Source organism: Bison bison, unplaced genomic scaffold, assembly GCF_000754665.1.
Source record: "Bison bison bison isolate TAMUID 2011002044 unplaced genomic scaffold, Bison_UMD1.0 scf7180017864313, whole genome shotgun sequence".
In the NCBI taxonomy this organism is placed as follows: domain Eukaryota; kingdom Metazoa; phylum Chordata; class Mammalia; order Artiodactyla; family Bovidae; genus Bison; species Bison bison.
In genome coordinates, this window is record NW_011494885.1 from 3,871,496 (window position 1) to 3,876,122 (window position 4,627).

The window sequence follows — 4,627 nt, forward strand, 5'->3', positions numbered from 1 at the left end:
AGGAGCGATAGAGATGGTTGGCTGGCATCACTGACTCAACGGACATGAGTTCGAGCAAACTCCGGGAGATGGTGAAGGACTGGGAAGCCTGGCGTGCTGCAGTCCATGGGGTCACAAAGAGTCAGACACGACTGAGCGACTGAACAGCAACAAGTGACAGAAGCCAAGGCAAAGAAAGAAGAAAAAGGGAAACTGAGGCAGAGCAGGAAACAACGGGGCCGTGCAGAAATGACTTAGTGGACAGACAGACTGCTGGGGAGAGGAAGGACGACCCAGGAGAGGGAGCTGGAGAGCCCCGCGCCCCTTGGTTCTCGAATGATCTCTCAGAACATCCCACCTTGCTCTCCTTCCTCTTTGATAGAACAACAGCCGAAGCTCGAGGGACTCCAGTTAGACCTAAGGAAGAACTTCCCTGAGGAGTACGGGCTCCTGGTCCCAGGGTGCTGGGGCCTCCCATCCCCATCAGCCCTAATTGCCAAGATGTCATGGTTGCGGGGGGCGGGGAGGGGGAGGAGAGGAGGGGATTAGGCAGACGGGCGCCCCTCCCCCTCCCCGCCAATGTCACCTCCTGGCGCCCAGTCGAGTCCCCCACCCGGGGGCCAGGATTACCCTCCGAGATCCAGGCCACGGCAGATGACATCACTCCCAGCCAGGGCTTAAAATCTCCCCATGTGAGGGGACCCGTTTCCTTCAGCCCCTGCTGTCTGATGACTCCATCCCCGGGCCCCCCAGGAGAGCCCCGTCCCCACTCTCTGAAGGTGAGTGTCCACAGGAGCAGCCGAGGAAAGGGGATGGAGGAAGTGGGGGCGAGAGAGGGGAGAGGAGGGCTCAGGACGTGGGTTCATTTTGTTCATGGCTGTGTTTTCAGGGTCTGGCATAGGGTTGAGGAGCGGGAGTGTATGATGTTGGCTGGATGATGGTACAGGGATCAGAGTGTCTGTCCTGACATTTGGAGAAATACGGCAGCTGGGGGCAGCAAGGATGGCCAGGAGAAGCTGGCCCGTGGCACACAGACTCTGTCAGGGGCTGCCTGTTGGGGGGGTGGCATGACCAAACCCGCCAGCTCCCAGGGTTGGGCGCTTTTCACAGCCTGAAGGCAACTCCTTGGCTCATCTCCTTGTACTTTCCTTACAAGTTGGCACAGCCTGAAACTCCCTCTTCATGTGTGCGTTCATCTACTCAGTGCCCATCTCCCCCAGTGAACCTTGATTTCCTCCCAGCGCCTGCTGTGTGGTTGGGATGCCTAAGTATTTGTTGAATAGATGGATGGATGGATGGAGGGATGAGCGAAATAGAATCAGAGAGACATGTACACCGAGCGGGAAGGTTTTGTGGCTGCGGCAGGAAGGAGGAAGGGGAGACGAGGAGACTACCCCAGGGGCCTGGGGATGCGATAGTTTGGGGATGAAATGGGGGCGAATTGATTATTTGGGGACCTTGCTGTCTCCTGAGGCTCTGGCTTTCCCTACATCCAATCCTGGGTGGTGAGCACGACCCCCAGGTTCTTCTCTCTTTTTTTAATGTTTAAACTTTTTATTTTGTACTGGAGTATGACCGATCAACAATGGTGTGATAGTTTCAGGTGGACAGCAAAGGGACTCAGCCCTACATACACGTGTATCCATTCTCCGCCAGACTCCCCTACCATCCAGGCTGCCACATAACATGGTCAGCTCCTTGTCTCTTGGGTGACCGAGCCAGTGCGGGCTGCAGAGATCCGACAAAACTGGGGGGTAGGTCTTGCTCGGACTGAGGTGGAGCCATGTAGGTCTGTGAGATCACTCGGAGCCTCAGTTTCCTCATCTGCAAAGTGGGGACAATGACAAGTTGTTGTCATGATGCAGTCGGATGAGCCATGTCTCAGACCTGGGCTTGTTGTGAGTGCAGGGGAGAGGGCTGGCCTCATCCCACTTTGGGGGGTCCTGAGCATTTTTGGGGGATAAGGCAATGCTCTGAGATCCAAGATATCTGGGTTTTATTCCTGACTGTGCCACTCACCCCTGTGTGTCATCAGAAATGGACAGAACCCCCTTCAGCCTCAGTTCCCTCATCTGAGAAGTGGGCATGTGAGCTCCACAGGGGGCTGTGGGGAGCATCCTGAGGTCGTGTAGCTTGGTGGTTGGGAGGGCGCAGGCTGTAGGGGAGGGTGCTGGCTCTGCTGCCGGTGTATGAGATGGGACCCGGGACTCCGCTTCTCGGAGCCTCGGTGTCCTCCTTGGTGGCATGGAGGTGGCAGCAAGACCTGCCCCATGGGACGATTTCACTGGGTCACTGTTCCTGGAGATCTTGTTCCCGAGCAGCTGGGGATTCCAACTGGAGGTCCTAATGGATGGAGGACTTTCTGCCTGTCTGGGGGCAGGTGCCTTCCTTCCCCAAGGCTTGGTTTCTCCAGCCATAGATTATCTTCAGGACGACCCACAAGGTGGGTGTGAGCCTTCAGACCTCACCTGTCCAAGCACCTGCTCAGGTGGGAGTCTGGCCCCAGAGCTGCTGAACCCCCGGAGCCCTGAGCAATAGCTTCAGGCCCCACTGGTTGGTCCCCAGGGCAAGGACAGTGATCTTCCCAGCTCTACCGTTTGGGACTATGAAACATCACTGCCTTGAAATTTCACCTGGCAGGATGATAAAGGGTCGCTGTCAGGCTCACTGCAAATTCTCAATGAAAGATGGACACTGTGGTTGTTGTCTGTGCTCTTGGAGGTTGTACACACAAAGCCTGTTTGGAGGAGAGAAGTCCCGGAAGGTCTGATATCATCGACCACCTCATCTAGCTGCCAGACCCAGAGAAGGGCTTCAGTGGGTGTCTGACATCACTTATGTTCTTATTGTTCTTTGCTGACGTCTTGTCCACCACACGCTTGCTTATTGGATGATCTGTAGAGTGGGCAAACCCTCAACCTTGGAGGTCATTATCATTATCAGCTGCTTGACTCAGGTTTCCTGCCTGTAGAATGGGATGCTCCCAGGAAGAGAGATCTAGGCTTTCCTGGAAGACCAACCCCTTAGCCGGGCAACTTGATGCAGATTCCCTGGTGAAGACAGTAGAAATGGATCTTTTTTAAAAATTATTTATTTATTTTTGGTTGCTCTTGCTCTTCCTTGCTGCACAGGCGCTCTCTAGCTTCGGTGAGCAGGGGCTACTCTTTGTTGAGATGCATGAGCTTCTCACTGCAGTGATTTCTCTTGATTTGAAGCACAAGCTCTAGGGCATGCAGTCTCAGTAGCTGTGACTCACGGGCTTGATTGCTCCAAGGCATGTAGAATCTTCCCAGATCAGGGATCGAACCTGTGTCTCTTGCATTGGCAGGCAGATTGCTATCCACTGTACCACCAGGGAAGCCCTAGAAATGGATGCTTTTGTTCCAAGCTCTGCAAATTGTCCTTAGAGGGCAAGTTCAGCAGGCTCCCTGTTTCCCTTTTCTCGTGAGGGTCTGATGAAATATCATCAGTCCTTGGAGGAAAGGAAGGTGACAGAGGGGATCCAGGCTGGGAACTGGGAGAACAGGACCTCCACGAGGGTGGTCCCCACTCACAGCCTGAGTGACCCAGGCAAGTCCCAGCACCTGAGTCTGCAGATGTTCTCAATTATAAAATATGAACATAATAGTAATACTGTCTCTAAGACCCAGGCTTGGGCTGAGGACTCAATGCCGTGTTGCATTGGGAAGTCTTGTGTATTAGTTATCTGTGGCTGTGTAACAAGTTAACCCCAAACCTAGCAGCTTAAAACAAATACATATTCATGATGTTGTGTAGTTTCCTAAAGGAAATAAACCTTGAATATTCATTGGAAGGACTTATGTTGAACCTGAAGCTCCAATCCTTTGGCCACCTGATGTGAAGAGCCAACTCATTGGAAAAGACCCTGATGCTGGGAAAGATTGAAGGGAGGAGAAAGGGGATGATGAGGACGAGATGGTTGGATGGCATCACTGACTCAATGGACATGAGTTTGAGCAATCTTTGGGAGATGGTGAAGGACAGGGAAGCCTGGCATGCTACAGTCCATGGGGCCACAAAGAGTCGAACACGACTGAGTGACTGAACAATGGACAAAAGTTTCTGAGGTCACAGGAATCCAGGGACAGCATCACTGGATAAGTCCGGCTCAGGGTCTCTCGTTCTGTTGTAGTCGGATGTCAATCAGGGCTGCCGTCACTTGAAGGCTTGACTGAGGCTGGACAGTCAGATTCCTGGGGGTTCATTCCCATGGCTGTCGGCAGGAGGCCTCAATTCTTGCCGTACAGACCTCGCCACAGGACTGCACAAGCATGTTCGGCACAACAGCTGCTTTGCTAGATAGAGAGAGAGGGCTGGCCTCAGAGGTCACACTGTCATTTCCACAATATCTTATTGGTTGCACATGCAGCCGTGCTCCGTGGGAGGAGCCAACTCTAGGGTGTAAATACGAGTCATTATCTAGGACACCTCTTGATTGTGTTGTTTCTACTTTTATGATTAGTATCGACACCGAGCGTCCCCGAGACCTTTCTATCAGGTCCCACCCACTCTCAGTCCACTTTCCATCCTGATCACTCTGCTCCAGTAGGGCTGGACACCTTGGTTCTCCTCCCACGAGATGAAACGATTCCAGCCTCAGAACTTTGCACCTGCTGCTCCCTCTGCC

General features: G+C 53.4%; 1 protein-coding gene across 1 annotated transcript in view; it reads left to right on the top strand.

Annotated features, from left to right (window-relative positions):
• The first annotated feature begins 717 nt into the window (after positions 1 to 717).
• The window catches only part of CRX (cone-rod homeobox), an 11,689-nt gene continuing 7,779 nt past the window's right edge, over positions 718 to 4,627 (top strand). Inside the window, exon 1 of the mRNA XM_010852671.1 lies at positions 718 to 758. The gene's annotated coding sequence lies outside the window, so the exon portion shown is untranslated. The remainder of the gene's footprint in view (positions 759 to 4,627) is intronic.